General features: G+C 44.6%; 1 non-coding gene across 1 annotated transcript; it reads right to left on the bottom strand.

The window, feature by feature from the left end:
- Nucleotides 1-287: 287 nt before the first annotated feature.
- Nucleotides 288-359, bottom strand: Trnae-uuc (transfer RNA glutamic acid (anticodon UUC)). The gene has a single exon. It is a non-coding gene; the product is annotated as a tRNA-Glu (tRNA).
- Nucleotides 360-25,082: the final 24,723 nt, after the last annotated feature.

Genomic DNA, 25,082 nt, shown 5'->3' with positions numbered 1-25,082 from the left:
AATACTATAAGAAAAGAAATGTAGCTGTTGCAACATGGGTATGATAGCCCGAAATGGGTCATGGTCGTGAAACAAAGTATCTTAAAAGTATTTGTGGCTGGCTGAGTTCTCCATCCCTACTCGATCAATGAATAAATAGCCAGTAAATGTAATAACATCCATCACCCATAGAATAACATTAAAACAGATTTTGCTTCACAGTAGTACATATTTCGATGAAATGTATCTCTTGATGCTCGTAAGAGCAAGAGCACAAACAGGCGTCGAGACTGAGAATTTAAAATACATTCCCATGCCGGGAATCGAACCCGGGCCTGCTGGGTGAAAGCCAGCTATCCTAGCCACTAGACCACATGGGAGACGTCCATATTGTGCAGCAGGAATAGATATATAGTTGAAAGCTTTTACAACTTATTTATTTGTAACTGTATAGGTAAATGATTTATCAATATCAATATTTATGCTTCAATTACTAAGTGAAAATTAACTCTCCTTCAAATACACTGTTGCAGTTTCATAAAATGCAGTTATATGTTGTAGATCACTGACCTCGACAACCCTCTTCAAATTTACTCTTGCACTTTCAGAAAATGCAGTTACGTGTTGTAGAGTACTGAGCATCCTTTGTGTGAAGAGTAAAAAAAGGTTTATCTGCATTTTCATCGTATGTGTCGCTTCTTTCGTGGCTCAGTAATCTCTTATTATTCTAGATCTTCTCACCAATAGATATATTGTTAGTTATTTTGCGGACAAAGCTAAGCCACAATGGCAGCGGGCCGGCAAGGAAGCTCTGCCCGAGTTTTGGTGGAAGCCCGACGAATGCGAACAGACCGAGCCGCCGACCCTCGGGAGGGTTTCCGCTATGTGGGCTGCCTTCTCGAGCCGTCGACAGTTCCGTGAAAATAAAATTACCTCATCGGTTACGTTTTACATGGCCAGCCCCGGATCTACGATATTTCTGAAGCGAAGCAAAAACTGGGTAGTGGCGCCCCCTCACTCCGCCTCTAGCATTTGTGATAGAACACCAAAAATTTAAAAAAAATTAAAATCAAGTTTTCAAAAATACGTACATTTCGTACCGCACATCCCTCTGAAGTGTTTGATACGTAAAGCATATATTTACGAGCAAATGGAAGACATGTTATTTAGTCTTAAGTGTGCCAAAGAGCAGTGCCACGCCTCTTCACACACCTTCTATAACATGTCCCCGTATTTTTTGCTCTGTGGAATTCAAATGTGCATATTTTTTAATGGAAACCATCAAGTCTTTATTCAGGGCAGTGAAAACTAAAATGTCCTGTGGTGTGTTTCCTGGTCCCAGTCGGCCGGTTTGTCATCCTACCCTCTATTATTATTTTTTTTAATCACAATTTTGTGACCGGGGGAATAAGAATTCCTCAGCAAATCTGCACTCCTTATTGCCTATTAGGTAATAACTTTCTCTTTTGTGTGACATAAAATTAAATACAGGAAACAGAAAAGCAGTAAAGACAGAGAGACAAGCGAGACAGTACACATTTTTTCAGTCCTTACGTCCAGCATTTTTTTCTCTCTTGTCTCGCGCTTCAGCTTTACATGGCGGCGTGCTTTCCTTTCTCCGAAAGGAGACGAAAAGTTGTCAAACGTTTAGCTGCATGAAAAATCAAAATGTCGTTGTCTAATGCTGAAAAAGCTGTTAATACATACAGTACACAAGACTGGTGTGTTTTCTCGATTTGATTACGTCATTTTGTCACTGACTGCTAGATAAAACGAAACAGGTCTTTCTAATATTGCAGCAGTTGTAACACACGCGAAACGACCGATACTGTTTTGGCACAAATGGTCATTTTTATCTACCTCACTTATTAAGTATCGCGACATAATGTAATTCACGAAGTACCAGTATCAAATGTCTATCCTAATAGGCATTTGATTTGGTACTTCGTGAATTACAGTATGTCGCGATACTTACGTAAGTGAGGTAGATAAAAAACAAGCAAAAATGTATATGTTAGGAATAGTTTCACGTTTCGTTCATATGCTCCAGTTCTCAAGCGTGAGATCGAAAAGTAATAGTAGCACGAAATTTTTACACAAATTTGGAATCGTCATATTTTTCCGCATAATTTGTGTGATGTTCACATTTCTTCTATCTCCTCGTTCTGACAAACAATCTTGTCATCATTAATTCTGTAACTGCCCGCATCTCGTGGTCGTGCGGTAGCGTTCTCGCTTCCCACGCCCGGGTTCCCGGGTTCGATTCCCGGCGGGGTCAGGGATTTTCTCTGCCTCGTGATGGCTGGGTGTTGTGTGCTGTCCTTAGGTTAGTTAGGTTTAAGTAGTTCTAAGTTCTAGGGGACTTATGACCACAGCAGTTGAGTCCCATAGTGCTCAGAGCCATTTGAACCATTTGAACCAATTCTGTAACTATTACTGCCATTGTCGAAACTTATTCTCCGGCTAACTTCACTAACCCTGCCATAATCACCACTTCAGTTACACCGCGTTTATTCTCCGGGTAGGCGTTATTACGTATTCACACAACGTGTTTTCCGCGCTATTCCAAGAACAGAAACAGAATTTAAGCGGCTGCTAATCGGGGACTGTACAACTGGCCCTAAGTAATGTAGCGATCTGCAAAAATTTTCTGGCAGAATTTTCTTGAATACTCTGAGAAGATAATATGTAATCTTTCTTATCTGTTAGTCGTTTGTTTAGTCTCTGGTAGTTTGAATCTGTGGATTTCGCTAATAATTATAACACCACTTATCATTCGCACACCAAATAAAACACGTAAACAATCAGCAATTAGCATTCACCCGTTCGGGTTTATTCCGCTCAGCTCATATAGCCCCGTCCCCTTTTGCCTGAGGGGAAGTTTTTTTTTTTTTTTATTTCTAGATGTGACGGGGATCCCCCAGGCAGAGACATCACGTACACCATGCACGCATTCAAAAATCAACTGATTCATTCAGAAAACAACTTAGAATGTGTTCAAAAATCAGCAGGGTCGTTTTTCAAAATCATATGAGCAGTCGATAGACCAATCAATGTTAGAATATGTACCTGGCGCCCCCCTGAAATTGCTGCCCGCGGCAGATACCCCGGTTTGCCCCCCCCCCCCCCCCCCCTCCCCCTAGATCCGGGCCTGATGTATCTACTGCGCGCCACTGGTAACACTTCTTTATCGAATATTTTAACAAACTTAGACATTTTATTATCTACGCCTATGAACATCAACACAAGCACTTAAGGGCGTCCGCAAAATTTATTGCAAAAGGGTGGGAGTTTGCGAGTTTTGGAATGTGTTATGCCCAAGTCAGCTATTCGTCCCATAAAAAAGGGGACAATCCCCACTTTTTTGTTTTTAACTTGCGTTTCCAATAATTTTTGTTGGGACGCGAATAGATCCCGTGTTTTCTTAACACTGTCTTCCTAAATGAAAATCCGAACTATTTTCGTCATTTCCTCTCGTGAGAAATGCTGGATCGGTGCTTATCTCACTAACTCTTGTCACTGTTTAGCACGTTCTGCGAGCAAAGAAGACAAAGTTTGCTTAGTGTAGTATTGACAGTTCATGTGGTATATTGTTGTTTGCGTGAACGAAGGTATTATGCCTAAATGCAAATGCAGCTTTCCTGCCAACTTAAAGAAAAAGAAGAGACAAAGTGTAGCTGTGAAGTTCACTGTAAAATTAGCTATGTCATATATCCACTAGCAAATGGTGGTGGGTACCTGATATTGTTCAACACGATGAAGCTAACAAATATAAAGTCGCTTTTGCTGTTCTTGTTGCAACAACTTCTAAAATGAATGAATTCTTCGCAAAAATAAAAAAATAAAAATAAAAAGGTATAAGTTTGTTTCACACATCCTGAGAAATTATGCTTGGGGTGTTTCCATGAAACCTGTATTTAAAAATGTAAAATATTGTCAGCGTACACATGCTTTATTAAAGGGCCATTAGGAAATCAAATCTCTGATATTCAGTGTCACATAGCTTTTGCCTTACTTCTAATAATGAAAAGACAATATTATATCTTTAAATATTGACCTGGTACTGCAAAAAGGTGGGAATTTAAGGAGAAGGGACCTGGATAAACTGAAAGAACCAGAGGTTGTAGAGAGTTTCAGGGAGAGCATAAGGGAACAATTGACAGGAGTGGGGGAAAGAAATACAGGAGAAGAAGAATGGGTAGCTCTGAGGGCTGAAGTAGTGAAGGCAGCAGAGGATCAAGTAGGTAAAAAGACGAGGGCTAGTAGAAATCCTTGGGTAACAGAAGAAATATTGAATTTAACTGATGAAAGGAGAAAATATAAAAATGCATTAAATGAAGCAGGCAAAAAGGAATACGAACGTCTCAAAAATGAGAGCTACAGGGAGTGCAAAATGGCTAAGCTGGGATGGCTAGAGGACAAATGTAAAGATGTAGAGGCTTATCTCACTAGGGGCAAGATAGATACTGCCTAGAGGAAAATTAAAGAGACCTTTGGAGAAAAGAGAGCCACTTGTATGAATATCAAGAGCTCAGATGCAAACCCAGTTCTACGCAAAGAAGGGAAAGCAGAAAGGTGGAAGGAGTATGTAGCGAGTCTATACAAAGGATGTACTTGAGGACAATATTATGGAAATGGAACAGGATGTAGATGAAGATGAAATTGGAGATACGATACTGCATGAAGAGTTTGACAGAGCACTGAAAGACCTGAGTCGAAACAAGGCCCCCGGAGTAGACAACATTCCATTGGAACTACTGACGGTCTTGGGAGAGCCAGTCCTGACAAAACTCTACCATCTGGTGAGGAAGATGTATGAAACAGGCGAAATACCCTCAGACTTCAAGAAGAATATAATAATTCCAATCCCAAAGAAAGCAGGTGTTGACAGATGTGAAAATTACCGAACTATCAGTTTAATAAGTCACAGCTGCAAAATACTAACGCGAATTCTTTACAGACGAATGGAAAAACTAGTAGAAGTTGACCTCGGGAAATATCAGTTTGGATTCCGTAGAAATGTTGGAACACGTGAGGCAATACTGACCCTGTGACTTATCTTAGAAGCTAGATTAAGGAAGGGAAACCTACGTTTCTAGCATATGTAGATTTAGAGAAAGTTTTTGACAATGTTGACTGGAATACTCTCTTTCAAATTCTAAAGTTCGCAGGGGTAAAATACAGCGAGCGAAAGGCTATTTACAATTTGTACAGTAACCAGATGGCAGTTATAAGAGTCGAGGGACACGAAAGGGAAGCAGTGGTTGGGAAGGGAGGGTTGTAGCCTCTCCCCGATGTTATTCAATCTGTAAATTGAGCAAGCAGTAACGGAAACAAAAGCAAAATTCGGAGTAGGTATTAAAATCCACGGAGAAGAAATAAAAATTTTGAGGTTCGCCGAAGACATTGTAATTCTGTCAGAGACAGCAAAGGACTTAGAAGAGCAGTTGAACGGAATGGATAGTGTCTTGAAAGGAGGATATAAGATGAACATTAACATCAACAAAAGCAAAACGAGGATAATGGAATGTAGTGAAATTAAGTGGGGTGATGCTGAGGGAATTAGATTAGGAAATGAGACACTTAAAGTAATGAAGGAGTTTTGCTATTTGGGGAGCAAAATAACTGAGTAGAGAGGATATAAAACGTAGAGTGGCAATGGCGAGGAAAGCGTTTCGGAAGAAGAGAAATTTGTTAACATCGAGTATAGATTTAAGTGTCAGGAAGTCGTTTCTGGAAGTGAAACGTGGACGACAAATAGTTTGGACAAGAAGAGAATAGAAGATTTCGAAATGTGGTGCTACAGAAGAATGCTGAAGATTAGATGGGTAGATCACATAACTAATGAGGGGGCATTGAATAGAATTGGGGAGAAAAGGAGTTTGTGGCACGACTTGACAAGAAGAAGAGACCGGTTGGTAGGATATGTTCTGAGGCATCAGGGGATCACAAATTTAGCATTGGAGGGCAGCGTGGAGGGTAAAAATCGTATAGGGAGACTAAGAGATGAATACACTAAGCAGATCCAGAAGGATGTAGGTTGCAGTTGGTACTGGGAGATGAAGAAGCTTGCCCAGGATAGAGTAGCATGGAGAGCTGCATCAAACCAGTCTCAGGACTGATGAACACAACAACAACAACTTCTTCGCCGTAGTTACTATAAGACATTTCATTAAAGTCGTATCTATCTAGTGAGAAGCACACATGCTGCATGTACATTTACACTCTGAGAACCACTGTGGAGTGCATGGCAGAGAGTAATTCCAACTGTATCAGTTATTAGCACTTTTTCTTGTTCCATTCACTTAGGTATCGCGAGAAAAATGATTGTTTAGTTGCCTTTGTCTGTACTATAGGTAATCTAAGCTTATCGCAAAATCCCTATGGAATCGATAAGTAGGGAGATGTATATTTTAGAGTCATCGATTAAAGCCTGTTCTTGAAAACTTTCGTCAGTAGACTTTCCCGGGGTAGTTACTATAATGTTGAAGAGTCTGGCAGTTCAGTTCTTTCGGCATCTCAGTGACACTCGCCCCAAGGTGAAACAAACCTGTGACTATTCATGGTAGACGTGTCTGGTATGGGTCCCACTCATTTGAGCAATTTTCTAAGATGAGTCGCACGTGTTGTTTTTAAGCAAGCTCCTTTGTAGGCTGACTGCATTTCCCCAGTATTCTACCAATAAAGCGAAGTCTGCTGCCTGCTTTGTCCACGACTGAGCCGATGTGATCGTTGCACTTTATGTCCCTACTAGGTGTTACATCCAAGAATTTGTCTGAGTTTACGGATTCCAGTTGTGAGTCATTAATATTATATTCATAGTCTACTTCTACATCTGTAGATGGCTCTCCATCGAAGATAACATGTAGTGTCTTCCCTACCAAGAAATCCTCAATCCAGTCAGACATTTCGTCTGATACCCCATATTGCCGTAGTTTTTATAATAAGCGCAGATGTGTTACTGAATCATACAGTTTTCGGGAATCGAGAACTACTGCATCTACCTAACTGCCTTGATCCATGTCTTTCAGGATATATTGGGAATAAAGTGCGAGTTGGGTTTCACATGACCTATATCTTCGAAATCCGTGCTGATTGATATGGAGGAGGTCGCTCTGTTCGAGATACCTCATTATGTTGTAGTTATGCGTTTTAATTAGCATAAAGATAGAAACAACAAATGTCTTTACAGAACTCTATGATGTCAAGGTCAGTTGTAAGAAAACCAAAGCTGAAGCCACTGTTAATAACTTAGTAGCTTCTTCGTGCAAACAACTTCTTAAAGGAGATTTGACAAAATAAACTTTTTAAGTTTATTCATTGATGAAACTAATTAAAACCAACAAAGTTCTTTCCAGTATTAGTAAAATATTTCGTATCAGAAAGTGGGTTTCATCAAAAAATATTGGGATTCGTATCTGTTGAAAATAAAACTTGTAATCTAATATCTAAAAATGTCAGACGGTTCTGCATAGTCACTGCCTAAAATCAAACTTTGTGTGTTTACCTACTGACAATACGAACTGATTAAACAGAGGTGGCAGACAAAATATTTTTCTGAATTACAAGCAAGACTCGGTAGGAATTATCTTTTAAGTGTGGGGTGCATGACACTTATTATCCATAGCACTATGGAGGCAATCGCTGGGAAGCTGCCAACTGAGACAGAGAATATCATTTGTAAAATTTACGGGTATTTTCATATTTATACTGTAAGGGTGGAAAGACTCAAAGAGTACTGTGATTTTGTAAACGTCCAATACCGTCAATTGCTAGGATACATCAGTACAAAATGGTTTGCATTGCTTCCTGCTCTTGAAAGAATTTTGAATTTATTTCCTGCTCTAAAGCCACATTTCCTTTTCGAATCAGTTTGCCCTATTATCTTTGCAATTTGTTTTCAGCAATGAGGAAACTGAATTATGTTTGTGGTTTGGTATAGTTGCTGTATCGGCCGTTATCCGGTCGGCCGCACTTTCAAATACACACGCCGCGTTTCCTCCTGCCGCCACCGCGGCACGTGGGCGCTGCCAATGAGATGCAGGCTTCCCCTCTGCGGTGCTCCAGCGGCCCGTCTAAGTTCGGACACTCATGTAATGAGCCCATTTAGTTTGTAACATTTGTAACAATTATAGACTTTCTTAGTGGCCAGGGCTCGACGTCCTCTGAATAGACCGTGTATTGAAGAGTGACTGATTTATAGATCTTTTGTATCTGCAAGTATTTCTACATTCAAATATACTGTTCATGAGTGACGCAGCAAAAACAGCAACAAAGTTACGTAATTTTTTAAATTATTTGATATCAGATGTGAAATAAATTAATATCTGACTGTTATCAGTTATTGACTGTGGAATCATATACTGACGTGTTGTCTGCGGTCTAAAGTTGGTAGTCATCGGAAAAAAAGTTAATACCGATTACTAGCTTTTGATTTCATTCGACGCGGCTACTCCCATCACTTAGGCCTACTCACAAAGGACGCATATACTATTGCTACATTTCAGAGACATGCCATGCAATAAGCAGAGCATCTTTTGGGAATAGGCCTATGAAGGCCACTTACAAGTTTTTGCAAAATATTATTGAAGATATGGAGTCGTGTTTGCAGTCACCTAAGATGGCACGCTAAGGCCTGCCCTAGGGCCCATTCTGGCTCTCACTGGCCTGCATATCTGGTTACATAAAGCATAAAAACAACTGTTTGTAGTATAGAAAAAAGCGATAAGTCTAGAAATTTTTCAATAATTATGAACGACACGTTTTAAAAGAAGGATTTTTTTTTTTAAATCTCGAAAAAATTAAACCTTTCGTGTCAAATCGACACCATCGTTCATACAATGGAGTATGACCTAGTGAAAAACGTGTGTATTTATGTTTCAGAGATCATATCTTACTTTTCAGACGACTGAAGATTTTACACAAAAGCCTTGTTGCAGTTGAAACGAACACTCCTACTGAATAAGACATTTCTTCGGCAGCCAGTCCAGCGAACTGCAGCGTAAAACTGAATTGTCTCTGTGCACTGGTATGGACCCAGCAACATCCTATATGTGGAATCGACAGTTCTTTTACGACAGTGTTCTCCAAATGTACGGAATTGGATTGATTTAAGGTCAGCCGAAAACCCAACTCCACCTAAGGATATGCATTTCTCGTGAGCGATGTGACAAACCAAAACTGTGGTAAACCAACGTATTTCCCGTCGAGGTCACCTCCGTTATGATACAATTACCTAAACCTGCGATACAGCTGAGTCGTAGACAATTATTTCTGAAAATGCACGGGAATTCTGTAATGTATAATGCCCGTACTCCCAAGAATCATGGGCGGAAGGAAGCGGTCGTTCTCGCCCTCCGCCACTTCCAGACGCCAAAGAAAACACCTATGATCACTACTCTAAGAGAATGTGTGAACAAGAACGAAACATTCAGTTCTTGATACAAGTAACAACATATACGTTGAACTGTCATGTCCATAAGTAAGGAAGGCTTTTTCCCTCAACAATTTTGAAATCTCGCTTTTGGAACATAGCTTACATAGAGGAAGTCGTCAGACACCGTTCACTGGTAGCACAGACATACTTATAAAACAGTTAGTTTAAATGCAGCATATCGTCTAAAAAGACCAGATCCGTACACGAGGATTCGTGGAACTTCGGAAGAAATAACCATGAAAAGTCTACAGATAAAAGCACTACATGGTCCCCACGTATTAAGAAAATTTCAACGTTCTTCACCACCAACAGGGATATTCGTTTCAAATAATAACTTCTCAAACAGCAAATGTCCGTGTTTCCATTGCCACATGACGACGCCATTTTCTGTAGTTACATTTGACTGTTTTTAACATACTGTTTTTAAACTTGTGGAAGAAATGTCATTATAAATAAAAAGATAAGCAGTATCTTCATTTCTGGTTATCACGTAGAGCTACGTTCTGGCAACCCTGCAAGAGTAGTTCATAAAAGAAAGAAGAAAAATAAAAACACTAGTGCACAATCTCTTCGGAAAATCAGTCGAAATTTAGGCATTAATAGCTGTGTCCGGTAAAGTATATAAGTCAACTGTACAATGACAAGTAAGCCATTTGGTTTTTAAAACGTCACTACATACTACTACACAGTGTTCATATGTGAGCATACTTTTTGACGGAACGCGAAGCAAAAAGAATTTGATTAGCGTAAGAAAGCTAGCTGTACCACGAGGTATAAAAATTTAAGACCTTTAGGTCCGAAAAATAGGTATTATAAGTGAAATGTGTATTGTTGTTATATAAATTACAGCTGTTATCGGCATATCCATCCTCGTTAAATAGGAGGAGGTTCACAGCAGAAAGGAATGTCACAAATTTCAACACAACCGTCAGCTGTAATTTCGAGGATACACTTCGTCATTATCAAGCCCTAGAACTGGTGTAAAAGCAGCCACATTAGTAACATGACATTAGAAGCAAATTGGTACCTAGAATTAAAATATATAATACACATTTATTCAACTGTTTGAAAATGTTCTGTATACAACCTTAATAAGTGTATTTTAAAATATTGTAACAAAACAAACATATATACTGCGTGTAACATCATGTTGTACTCTATGTCAGTTCTCCTACGCACATAGTCACCTATAGCAAAATTCAATCACCGTACAAACAAAGTATCGTGAAAATAGAAATAGTACCTATATACAATTAAGACCCATTACAGGACCAATCGCCGGCCGCGGTGGTCTCGCGGTTCTAGGCGCGCAGTCCGGAACCGTGCGACTGCTGCGGTCGCAGGTTCGAATCCTGCCTCGGGCATGGATGTGTGTGATGTCCTTAGGTTAGTTAGGTTTAAGTAGTTCTAAGTTCTAGGGGACTGATGACCACAGCAGTTGAGTCCCATAGTGCTCAGAGCCATTTGAACCATTTGAACAGGACCAATCATGTTCGTACTTGCAAGGCTAAAACAATGGATACCAACGTCTTTCACAATAAACGATGTATTTAAAAATACGTTGTTAAAGACATCACACAAATAAATTATCACTAATCTTGGGCATGATCGTGTATACAACATTATTACAAACATAATCTAATGGTATGAGGCACATATCTCTGTAAAACTGGTCCATGTAACAACCAGCAATAAAAATGAAAGCCCATTTTCAGATATAGTACAGAAGTTAAAACAAAATACCTAAATATAGAGAACAAAACCAATCACAAGCCTGTAGAAGCTTGTTTGAAGCCAAGACAGGAAGAAGAGGACCGACTAATGGAAATAGAACCGTTCATCAAATCTGTCATTCTGCTGGTTCGTGAGATATAAGTGGATCATGTAGGCATGACCTTATTACTAAAGTGTCAACACTACAGGAACACAGTAGCGTATGAACTCTACAGTGTGAAAATCCGCATTAATATGTACTAATGCAAACATGTATGAGTGTACAACATATACAAGTCGTAAAATGTGATCGGGTCTAATCAGGTAAACCAATAAAAAAACACATATGAGTATACGAAGTACACAAGCCACAAAACGGGATGTAGTCTTATCAGGTAATAAGTAATTACAATTAACATCCTGTACCAACATACCAGCTCTTGCAGTAAGCAACCACACATAGTGAGACCGCGACCAGAAGTACAGAAAACGAGTGTGTCAGAGAGAAGTAAACAAAATCTCCGAGGACGTCGACTTAAACTAGTCGGCTGAATCTGTGTATGTATAGGATCAATATATGTATAGCATCAGCTGACAGTATAGAAACATGTCTATAGAAGACTGTGCTGTATCAAATGCAGAACTGAATAAGTGTCAAACAGGCATAACGTGACGACGAAACCGCGCGTGATGTGTAACATTTCCATGCAAAAATACGTACACACGGAAAGACTGCCTGATGTAATGGAATAGCCGCCAATACACAGTAAAATTCATCACAAATGATCAGTACATAGTACTCCACGCACACACCAATGGCCTTACATCGAGATATTACCCCAGCGAACTGCAATACGTAACTGACATAGCAGTTGATGCGGACAGTAACATGTATGAAAACCACAAAGTCCTATCTCAGATACTATTTACCTAAGTACACATCATTAGATGTTCTGTCCTTTTCCGGTGGTACTTTGCACATTATACTAATCATACTGAAGAAAAATTATTTTCTCTTTATCACAATATGCAGAGTTACGTGGAATAATAGCATCTGCGGTAGAAGGCTTCCTGTAAATGTAAAAGTAATGGCCCCCTTCCTTATTAGTGAGGGTGACGTCCATAAAACTGATTCTACATTGTTGTTCCATCTTGTGCCTGAAGCTAATGTTATGGTCTAAATTATTGACTACGTGTAAAATATCATGTAAACAGTCCTCATTCAACAATATTATCGTATCATCAACATACCTGTAATAGTACAGGATGTGTCCAGTAACAGTGGGCTGTTGTTGAAACAGGTTGGTAATCAAATAATTAACAAAAATGTTTGCCAGGGTGCCAGATAAACAACGACATGGTCAACCCATTGTTATATCTGCACACGTGGCCATCAAAAGAAAAGTAATTGTACATTAGTATCAATTCCAGCGGCTCCAACTTATCGATTTCACCCAATATCATGTGCCTATTTCTTATGAAGTTGGGACGTTTGTATACAAATTCAGTATATCTGACGACATCCATATAGCATATTGGGATGTTACTGGCCTTTATCTTTTCTATCAAATCATATGTATTTTGTACTGAATAATGTTGCTCAAACATATAGCTGTTAGTCAAAATTTCATTCAACCTAATTCCCATCTTACATGCTGGGCTTGATATATAATTAGCAGTCAGAATAATAGGACGATTATCTTTATGGATATTTGGTTCTGCCCATAGGAATGGTGAATGTGAGTTCATGACAGTAAATTTTTTTGCTGTTTTTCTCATCAAATAGAAAATTCCCTACTTCTGGTTTACCTTTTTCCTGTTTAGGATTGGAACAGGCAAAAGATAGATTAAAAATAATGAATTTTATTTGATGAGATTGGTTTGTGGGATTAAAGGCACCAGACTGCGATGGTCATCGGTCCCTTTTTCCAAAAATTAAAATCGCCCAAAGAGAATAAAAAACGAACAGCAGGAAAGACGTCGGACGACACAGGACGAGAAAGACTCCGACAGAGATCAGACAAAACAAATTAAAACACACAGAGTGTGACGGTGGTTGGCCGACCATAGAGAAAAAAAGAGGAAAAGCCAACCACCAAGAACACATTAAAAAATCAGTTTAAAATCAGAGGCTAAAAGCCAGAATCAACACTAAAAAACAAACACTCAGATTAAACTATAAAAAACCCCTGCCCGAATAAAACGCAAAACTAAGTCCACCATGGCAGAGTCATCTAATAAAAGGGCAGGGAGCGTATCAGGCAGCGCAAATGTCTGCCTGAGCACAGTTAAAAGCGGACAAGTTAATAAAATGTGCACCACCGTCAAAACCGCCCCACAGCGACAGAGAGGCGGGTCCCCACGACGCAATAAATAACTGTGAGACAGTCGGGTGTGGCCAATGCGGAGCCGACAAAGAACAACTGAATCTCTGCGAGTGGCTCGCATGGATGACTGCCACACACGCGTCGTTGCCTTGAGACAACGGAGTTTGTTTGGCGTGGGCAGATTGCGCCATTCAGTGTCCCAAAGCGAGAGAACATCGCGGCGGAAGACTGCCCGCAAATCAGTCTCCGGGAGGCCAATGTCCAGGGTGGGTTCACTGGTGGCCTGTTTGGCCAGGCGGTCAACACGTTCATTGCCCGGGATACCGACGTGACCGGGGGTCCACACAAAGACCACAGAGCGGCCGCAACGCGCAAGAGTATGCAGGGACTCATGGATAGCCATCACCAGACGAGAACGAGGAAAACACCGGTCGAGAGCTCGTAAACCGCTCAGGGAATCGCTACAGATAACGAAGGACTCACCTGAGTAGGAGCGGATATACTCTAGGGCACGAAAGATGGCGACCAGCTCAGCAGTGTAAACGCTGCAGCCATCCGGCAAGGAACGTTGTTCGGAATGGTCCCCTAGAGTTAGCAGCCGGCCGAAGTGGCCATGCGGTTAAAGGCGCTGCAGTCTGGAACCGCAAGACCGCTACGGTCGCAGGTTCGAATCCTGCCTCGGGCATGGATGTTTGTGATGTCCTTAGGTTAGTTAGGTTTAACTAGTTCTAAGTTCTAGGGAACTAATGACCTCAGCAGTTGAGTCCCATAGTGCTCAGAGCCATTTGAACCATTTGAACCTAGAGTTAGCGCATACCCGACACGACCAGCAACCATCGAACCGTCAGTGTAAACAATTCCAGAGCCCTGATACGTGGCCAGGATGGAATAAAAGCGGCGGCGGAAGGCCTCTGGAGGGACTGAGTCCTTCGAGCCCTGTGCCAAGTCGAACCGAAGGCAAGGTCGAGGAACACACCACGGGGGTGTACGCAGAGGTGCCCGGAAAGGAGGTGGAACAGGGAAAAACCCAAGCCCGGAGAGAAGCTCGTTGACGCGTACGGCGATCGGACAACCCGACCGGGGCCGACGGTCTGGCAGATGGACGACTGACTGCGGGAACAGGACACGGTAATTTGGATGCCCGGGCAAGCTAAAAACATGGGCAGCATAAGCAGCCAGTAATTGTTGGCGTCGTAACCGCAGTGGCGGGACACCTGCCTCCACTAGTATGCTGTCCACAGGGCTGGTGCGGAAAGCACCAGTGGCAAGGCGTATCCCGCTACGGAGGATTGGGTCCAGCACCCGCAACGCAGATGGGGAAGCTGAGCCATAAGCCAGGCTCCCATAATCCAGACGAGACTGGATTAACGCCTGGTAGAGCCGGAACAGGGTAGATCGGTCGGCGCCCCAGCGGGTGTGGCTCAAACATCGCAGAGCATTGAGATGCCGCCAACACGCCTGTTTGAGCTGCCGGATATGAGGCAGCCAAGTCAACCGGGCATCGAAAACCACCCCCAAAAACCTGTGTGATTCCACCACTGAAAGAAGTTCGCCGTTAAGAGAAAGCTGCGGCTCCGGGTGGACAGTACGTCGCCGGCAGAAATGCATAACGCAGGTATTGGCTGCCGAAAACTGGAACCCATGAGCTACAGCCCAAGACTGCGCCTTGCGGATAGCGCCCTGTAGCTGACGTTCAACAGCTGCAATGCCAGTAGAGCTGTAGTAAAGGCAGAAGTCGTCAGCATACAGGGAAGCGGAGACAGAATTTCCCACGGCCGCAGCGAGCCCGTTAATGGCTATTAAAAACAGGCAGACACTTAAAACAGAACCCTGTGGCTCACCGTTCTCCTGGACGTGGGAGGAACTATACGAGGCCGCGACTTGCACGCGTAAGGTACGATACGACAGAAAATTGCGGATAAAAATCGGCAGAGGACCCCGAAGACTTCATCCATGAAGCGTAGAAAGGATGTGATGACGCCATGTCGTATCGTACGCCTTCCGCATGTCGAAAAAGACAGCGACCAGGTGCTGACGGGGGGCAAAGGCAGTACGGATGGCCGACTCCAGGCTCACCAGATTGTCGGTGGCGGAGCGGCCTTTACGGAACCCACCCTGAGACGGAGCCAGAAGGCCCCGAGACTCCAGTACCCAATTCAAGCGCCGGCTCACCATCCGTTCAAGCAACTTGCAAAGAACGTTGGTGAGGCTAATGGGACGGTAGCTGTCCACCTCCAGAGGGTTCTTTCCAGGTTTCAAAACGGGGATGACAATGCTCTCCCGCCATTGCGACGGAAACTCACCCTCGACCCAGAGACGGCTGTACAGGTCGAGGAGGCGTCGCTTGCAGTCCACTGAAAGGTGTTTCAGCATCTGACAGTGGATGCTATCTGGCCCGGGAGCGGTATCAGGGCAAGCGGCAAGGGCGCTGTGAAATTCCCACTCACTGAATGGAGCATTGTAGGATTCAGAAGTGTGGGTGCGAAAAGAAAGGCTCCGACGTTCCATCCGCTCTTTAATGGAGCGGAAGGCCTGGGGGTAATGCGCAGAAGCGGAATTCATAGCAAAATGCTCTGCTAAGTGGTTTGCAATGACGTCGGAGTCAGTACAAACTGCTCCATTCAGTGAGAGCGCAGGGACGCTGACAGGTGTCCGATAGCCGTAGACGAGTCGAATCTTGGCCCAGACCTGCGATGGAGTGACACGGAGGCCAATGGTGGACACATACCGCTCCCAGCACTCCTGCTTGCTTTGGCGGATAAGGCGGCGGGCCCGCGCACGCAGCCGTTTGAAGGTGATGTCGCTTGTGACGCTGTAGCGCCCGCCGGCGATCTTTAATCGCTGCAGCGATCTCAGGCGACCACCAAGGCATAGTCCACCGCCGAGGGGACCCAGAGGAACGGGGAATGGCAGATTCGGCGGCAGTAACGATGCCGGTGGTGACCGATTGAACCACCGCATCAATGTCATCATTAGAGAGAGGCTCAATAGCGGCAGTGGAGGAGAACAAGTCCCAGTCAGCCTTATTCATAGCCCATCTGCTAGGGCGCCCAAAAGAGTGACGCCGTGGTAGTGACAGAAAGATCGGAAAGTGGTCACTACCACACAGGTCGTCAAGCACACTCCATTGGACAGACGGTAAGAGGCTAGGGCTACAGATTGAAAGGTTAATGGCAGAGTATGTGCCATGCGCCACACTGAAGTGTGTGAAGGCACCATCATTTAAAATCGAGAGATCGAGCTGCGACAATAAATGCTCAACGGTGGCGCCTCGACCTGTTGCCACTGACCCACCCCACAGAGGGTTATGGGCGTTGAAGTCGCCCAATAGCAAGAAAGGTGGCGGCAATTGGGCTATCAGCGCAGCCAGGACATGCTGCGAGACATCACCATCTGGTGGAAGGTAAAGACTGCAGACGGTAACAGCCTGTGGCGTCCACACCCGAACAGCGACAGCCTCTAAAGGTGTTTGGAGAAGGACAGACTCGCTGTGCAGAGTGTGAAGGACATAGAGGCAGACGCCACCAGACACCCTTTCATATGCTGCCCGGTTCTTATAATAACCCCGATAGCCACGGAGGGCGGGGGTTCGCATTGCTGGAAACCAAGTTTCCTGAAGAGCAATGCAGAAGAAAGGGTGAAGGCTGAGAAGTTGGCGGAGCTCAGCTAGATGGTGAAAGAAACCGCTACAGTTCCACTCGAGGATGGTATTGTCCATTGCGGAGAAAGGCGTGACGGGACTAGGAAGGCAGATTACGCCGCTGGGTCACCTGCTGCCTCCGATCGAGCACCCGTGCAAGTGCTATCCATTGCGTCTGAGGGATCGGTGAGATCGATGTCCTCAGCGGACGCAAGGATCTCCACCTCATTCTCAGACGCAGAGCTTTTAGGTAGCGGTGGAGTAGGTGCCACCGCAGGTGTCTTGGACTTACGGGTCTTCAAAGTCGTTTTCTCTCGCTGTTCCTTTGGTTGCCGTTGTTGAGAGGGCTTATTGGAGTCAGTCTCTGGGACCGAAGAGGATCGCGAAGCCCGTCGACCAGCGACCTGTGGCTCCTTCAGCCACTGGTTGGTGTCTGCTGTGCCGCTGGTAGGAACCTGGGAAGGGAGTGACCGAAGGGATCCCTTCCGAGCGAGAGAAGCCGAAGAAGACTTACGCTTCTCTGGCTTACAAGTGGGGACTGGTGTCCCCATTGGTTTAGTGGGTGCTGCTCCCGAGGTAGATGGTGTGGGAGCAACAGCGAGAGAAGGGGCCCCCATCGTCAAGGGGGCAGTTGAGGTCCTCTGACTCTGAGAGCTGACTGTATATCTTGCAGCTGAAGGAGCTGGAGCAGGAGTGACAGTGGACGCATAAGATGACATCATGCACACGGGATGTAGCCGTTCAAATTTCCGCTTAGCCTCAGCGTAAGTCCGTCGGTCCAGGGTCTTATATTCCATGACTTTGCGTTCTTTCTGTAAGATACTGCAGTCTGGCGAGCAAGGGGAATGAGGCTCTCCACAGTTGACAAAGATGGGAGGCGGAGCACGTGGAGTATCGGGATGAGATGGGCGTCCACAATCTCGACATGTGAGGCTAGAAGTACAGCGAGAGGACATGTGACCGAACTTCCAGCACTTAAAGCACCGCATCGGGGGAGGGATATAGGGTTTGACGTCACACTGGTCGACCATCACCTTGATCTTCTATGGTAAGGTATCACCTTCGAAGGCCAAGATGAAGGCACCGGTGGCTACCTGATTGTCCCTCAGACCCCGATGAACACGCCGGACGAAATGTACACCTCGGCGCTCTAAATTGGCGCGCAGCTCGTCATCAGACTGCAAAAGGAGGTCCCTATGGAAAATAACACCCTGGACCATATTTAAACTCTTATGTGGGGTGATGGTAACGTGAACATCCCCCAACTTGTCACAAGCAAGTAACCTGCGTGACTGGGCAGAGGATGCCGTTTTTATCAAAACTGACCCAGAGCGCATTTTGGACAAGCCCTCCACCTCCCCAAACTTGTCCTCTAAATGCTCTACAAAGAACTGAGGCTTCAGGGATAGAAACGAGTCACCATCAGCTCTGGTACAGACAAGATACCTGGGCGAATAGACGTCACTGTCATTCTTTGCCTTTCGTTCCTCCCATGGAGTGGCCAGGGATGGGAACGATTTGGGGTCATAAACGTTAGCTTTAAAATGAGCCCTTGAACGGTTAGAGACTGCTGGTGGCTGGCCGCCAGCGAGAGATGATGTACCACGCTTCATTGCGGGTCATCCGCCCTGATGCCACCTACTCCGACCAAGGGCCCTCCCCACGGGCGCCACCCAGCCGCAGCAATAGCCACCTGGCAGGATGGCCATTGCCGGGAGTCCTGATGCCCCAGGGAGATGGGCATCTACTCCTTGGCAAACGTGGGGAGTTAACGGCGCAGGCATCAGTAGAGCGATCCCTGTGTTGTCAGGGGGCTACAACCAACAGGGTACATGGCGGCCCCACCACAACGGACTGGCTACCGTGCTGGATCTTAGGTGCAAAAATGTCCAAGGTCGTCGTCGCAGTTAAAAGCAACACTGCAGAGTGCAGCGTGGTAATCGCACCCAGGGACGTATCCTAGCCCAAGAGATGGAAAACGAGCGGGACACCATTGCAACGACGAAAAAGCCGGCTAAAGGTCTCAATGCACGACGGATACAGTGCACCATGTAAGGCGCCCTTCCCCAATTGGCTCGCTCTTCGGAATAATTTAGAAAGATGGAGGTCAAACCCGAGAGGGGACCATCACATAAGGCCGAAACATTTGAGACTCCTTTTAGTCGCCTCTTACGACAGGCAGGAATACCGCGGGCCTATTCTAACCCCAGAACCCGAAGGGGGGTATTTGATGAGATACACTGCAAAAAAGTCAGTATCTTGAACCCACATGCACCACTCTTTTGGGCACAATGAGGTTTTAGGGCTACTGGAATTGGTACTAACATACAAATACTTTTATTTCACTGGCCATGTGTACGAACAGAACGATGGGCTGACCATGGATTGCTGTTTGCCTGGCACCATGGCTAACATTTTTATTAATTATCTAAAGATTAACCTGTTTCAGCAACAACCTAAGGTTACCAGGCACATCCTGTAATATTTCAGGCATGTTGATGTATCTATAATATTGTACAATGAGGAGTATTTACATGATATTTTACACGCATTCAGTAATTTGCACCGTTTAATTAGCTTCACCCACGAGACGGACCAACAAGGTAGAACCAATTTTTTGGATGTCACTCTGATTAATAAGGAAGGGGTTCATTACCTTGACATTTACAGAAAACCAACCTCTACAGTTCCTGAAACTTCCTGGCAGATTAAAACTGTGTGCCGGACCGAGACTCGAACTCGGGACCTTTGCCTTTCGCGGGCAAGTGCTCTACCAACTGAGCTACCCAAGCACGACTCATGCCCCGTCCTGACAGCTTTACTTCTGCCAGTACCTCGTCTCCTACCTTCCAAACTTTACAGAAGCTCTTCTGCGAACCTTGCAGAACTAGCACTCCTGAAAGAAAGGATATTGCGGAGACATGGCTTAGCCACAGCCTGGGGGATGTTTCTAGAATGAAATTTTCACTCTACAGCGGAGTGTGCGCTGATATGAAACTTCCTTAAAACTGTGCAGGAGAGCTTCTTTTAAGTTTGGAAGGTAGGAGACGAGGTACTGGCAGAAGTAAAGCTGTGAGGACGGGGCGTGAGTCGTGCTTGGGTAGCTCAGTTGGTAGAGCACTTGTCCGCGAAAGGCAAAGGTCCCGAGTTCGAGTCTCGGTCCGGCACACAGTTTTAATCTGCCAGGAAGTTTCATATCAGCGCACACTCCGCTGTAGAGTGAAAATTTCATTCTACAGATCCTGTTTTTCCCTATAATTCAGCACATTGTGACAAGGATAAAAAAAAAATATTGTTCTTCAGTACGATTAGTAGAATGTACAAAGCGTCACTGGAAGAGGGTAGAAGAGAAAATGAAATTTTAGTCTTTAAAGCTGTAGCTGTTAATAACGGGTATACCCCAGAGATGGCAGACCAGATGTACAGAACTGTAATGAATAGGCGAGCAGATTTTCTGAACGACATTACTTTTGTGCAAGAAGTACAAAAGAGAATAATATTTTCCTGCATAGTTTGACAGGGTGAGATCTTTACCAAACCGGCGCAGATCTTGAGGAAGTGGAATGTATATGTCGGTTGCCAAAACAGATTAACGTAGCTAATGTACATATACACTCTGCTGACCAATATGACACATTTGTAGAGTAACTTGTGTACAGGATTTCATGTAGTGATTGCGATCGAATGTAAATGGGGCATAGTCGCATGGCGTTTAGAGAGAGGTACAATGAGCATGTAGCACTAAACGCCGTTGAGTTTGCATCCTACACACCCAGAACACCACAGTAACCAGCACTGAAGGGAGTCTAGAGATCTTGTACATTCTAGATAAAGGAGGAACTATGACTGTCCTCAAGAGATTGAAAATCTATCTTGGTACCCTCAAAAATCCAGAGAAGTTGTTAAAAGAGCAGACGGAATATAAGAATAACATATTTTTCGACCAAATTAGACAACTATTATGGTATGTATTTTGTTATATTCCATTACATCGGACAGTCTTTCGCGTTGATGTATTTTTGCATGGGAATGTTATACGTCACACACGGTTTCGTCGTCACGTAATTTCTTTTTAATATTTAGTTCCGCATTTCATACAGCACAGACTTCTATGGGTGTGTTTTTATAATGTCAGCTTTTGCTGTACGTATATACACTGTATAGGCAAAGAAACTCGTACATCAGCGTAATATCGTGTGGGGCCCCCACCAGCACATAGAAATGCCGCAACACGACGTAGCGTTGACTCGACTAATGTCTACCCGTCAATATATATATATATATATATATATATATATATATATATATATATATATATATATATATTGTAGGTACTATGTTGCTGCTAATGTCATGCTGTTGTTAATGCAGCTGCTTTTGCATCACTTTTAGGGCCTGATGATCACGGAATATGTTGTCGAAACCGGTTGGCAATTAATTGATAATGAAATTACAGCTGACGGTAATATTGAAAATTGTAATACAACTATTATGTCCCATTAGTGAGGATGGTAGTGTTGAAAGACAGGTGTACCTAATGTAATCGTGAGTCACTTTGTCATGACTGTAGAAAGGGGTTCCGTTGCATGGCTCATCAGATAGTTCCTGTACAGGTGTAATGCATCTCATCAAAGCATTATCCGCGCAGCGTTCTAATCACTGGAGTGGCCATTGCAGTTCCACTGTAGGGTGGTTATTTAGTGTTCGCATGAAGCTTGAGGCACAAAGAAGGATCACAACAACCTTTGATGTCCTGCACAATTCCTGATGTGACATGGAATATACTGAAGATTTTTCGTAAGTATATCAGGAGTATTCTGTATCATACAGCTTCTATTTTTTTACTTGGTACCCCCTTCTGTAGCCGAGGACGCTGCGCTGGCGCACGCTTGGAAGTGACACTTGTCTCGGAAATAGCCGGTAGCAATCCTGGTGGGAAAAGAAGCTTTTACCGCTAGTACACTATCCAATCCAAGGGCCTCTGGACAATCCTATGTAATGCGGATTCACCACTACTTGCCACAGGAGACAGACCCGATATTATAAAAGGGGAGAGAAATATTACACTGATCGGCCACAGCATCATGACCACCGACCTATTATGGGCTGCAAACTCGTCCAGGTGATAGAAGCGTCACCTGGTGAGGAACGACTGCTAGTATCAGTGAGTGTGCTGTCTGTGTAGATTGGGGAAGGCATGCGATCTATCTGAGTTTGGCCGTGGGCAGATTGTGATGGCCCGGAGGCTCGGCATGAGCATTTCAGAAACTGCACGACTGGTCGGGTATGTCGAGGAGCGCTATGGTGAGTGTCTTTAGCACCCGGTGAAACCACGTCCAGCGTCTTTGTGTTGAGCGGCCGCTCCTCACCACAGATGTCGGACGTCGTAAGTTGGACAAAAAAGGGTTCAAATGGCTCTGAGTACTATGCGACTTAACTTCTGAGGTCATCAGTCACTTAGAACATAGAACTAATTATACCTAACTAACCTAAGGACATCACACAGATCCATGACCGAGGCAGGATTCGAACCTGCGACCGTAGCGCCTAGAACCGCACGGCCACTCAGGCCGGCTAGGTTGGACAGACTGGTAAAACAGGACAGGTGGCGGACTGTAGCGAAGCTAACATCGAACTTCAACGCTAGCACAGTACAAGTGTGTCTGAACACACAGTGCACTGAACACTCCTAACCGATGGTCCTCCGTAGCCGACGACCCATGCATGTGCCAATGTCAACACCAAGACATCGGCAACTACGAGTGAAACTGGCAAGTGGCTTTCGGCGTTAAACATTGGAACAGTGGCAGAGCGTTGCATGGTCTGATGAATCCCTCCCTACACCTTACGCATCATGCAGATGGGAGGGTGCGTATCCGTCGTTTTCAAGGGGAACAGCTCATTCACACCTGTAGAGCGGAACAGAGACAAGCTGGCGGCGGCTCCATTACGCTCTGGGGAGCATTCACGTGGGCATCGTTTCGTCCAGTGGGGCACGAAGGCACGATGACGGCCAAGGATTATCGTACACTGCTTGCAGATCTAGTATACCCCTTCATCACGATCATGTTTCCCGACGGCAGTGGCATTTTTCAGCATGATAATGCGTCATTCACAAGGCCAGGACTGTGATAGAGTGGTTCGAGGGACACAGCAGCGAGTTCCAGTTGATGTGCTGGCTTCCCAACTCGCCAGATCTGAACCCGATCGAAAACATCTGGAATGCAATTGAACGTGGCGTCCGAGCTCTTCGCCCCCCTCGCCGGCATTTACGAGAACTGGGTGACCTGTGTGTGCAGATACGGTGCCTGCTTCCTCCAGCAACTTACCAAGGTCTCATTGCTTCCATGCCACTACGTGTCGCCAGTACTATCCCTCCCGAAGGTGCATATACTGGCTGTTAGGTAGGTGATCATAATGGTCTGTCTGATCAGTGTATGTTGTCAGAAGGGAGGCAGTAACAGCAGAATGCGTCGGTAGCAGAGCTGAGTGACTTCGAACATACACTACTGATTGTATGTTTCCTGAGTAACAAATCCATCAGGGACATTTCAGCCCTTCCGAAGCTACACATATCAACTGTTGGTGTAATTATGAAGTGGAATTGCGAAGAAACATCCACAGCTAAACTGTGACCAGGTACACCTCACGTACTGACCCATAGGCACTGTCGAGTATTGCAGAGGGTAATTGTAACTAATCACACAAAAGCGGCAGATGTAATCACTCGTGAGATGCAGTGCTACCAGCAGTCCAGCTAGCGTGATGACTGTGTGTAAGCCATAATGAGTAAAAATGAATAAAGTACGACGGTCGAGGGGCTCCTCGTGAACAACACATTTGTACAGTGAGTGCTAATTGGCGCTTGAAACGGTGTAAAGTGCGACGCCACTGGACCGTGGATAACTAGAAACGAGTAATTTGGAGTGATGAATCACGCTCTAGCCTTCGGCAATGAGATGGAAGTGTTTGGCGAATGCCTGGAGAACGTTTCGTGCCATCATGTGCAACGCCACCAGTGAAGTGCGGAGGAAGTGGTATTACGACATGGGGGTGTTTTGCGTGGTTATGGTATAGTCACCTTGTCGCACATAAGAGAACCAAAAATGCGGAAGAATATGAAGACGTTTAATAGCATTTTCTACTGCGTACTGTAGAGGAACATTTAGGAGACGACACCTAACTGTTTTTATCAGCATGCCAATGCACCCTGTCATGAATCAGCATCCGTATAGCAATGGTTTGTGGACAACCATTGATGAAATGGACCGACCTTTCCAGAGTCCCGACCTGAACTCGGAGTAAAACCTTTGGGGTGAGGTAGAACGTCCAGACCCAAGCATCCAACATCACTATCCTCTCGAGTTTCGGCTCTTGAGGAAGAATTGGCTGCCATTCCTCCACGGACATTCACACGCCTTACTGAAAGTGTCCACAGCAGAGACGAAACCGTCATAAAGGTGAAGGATAGACACATCGAATATTAATGTCCTCCAATACATGTCAGAATACTTTTGATCAGACGGTGTAGATGGCCGGCAAGGGACGAGAAGTGGTGGCGTTAACACCATGGGTTCCACCAATGTCCTGGATTGCTTTCCAAAGCCGTTCGCAATGCTTCGTGAGGACACGCGATTCTGTTGCGAACTATTCATCACTCGAATGGGGTCATCAAGCCTGGCGATATCGCCTGGTGTTATTCGACAGGAGTAGGCTTTGGTGCTATTCGAGACGAGTAGGATATGTGCTGGCTCCATTTTCATCCCCTCTTCCCTCTCAACAGCATAGAACACAAATATGACACCACGTAATACACACAACTACACTCAACAAACATATTAAAACAAAACTCGCATGCACCGCGAGGACAAAACCCACTGTGTGCTGAGAAAGACCATCCTTGTTGAGTGCTGCAGCTGAACCAATCCCCCGTGATCCCCCAGCCAAGGAAGCCGCACGAATCTTTCTTTCGTTTTTGAAATGCGCG

The sequence above is a fragment of the Schistocerca nitens genome, chromosome 4, assembly GCF_023898315.1.
Source record: "Schistocerca nitens isolate TAMUIC-IGC-003100 chromosome 4, iqSchNite1.1, whole genome shotgun sequence".
NCBI lineage: Eukaryota > Metazoa > Arthropoda > Insecta > Orthoptera > Acrididae > Schistocerca > Schistocerca nitens.
Note: the sequence above shows the minus strand (reverse complement) of the source record. Positions and strands in the feature narration are given on the sequence as shown.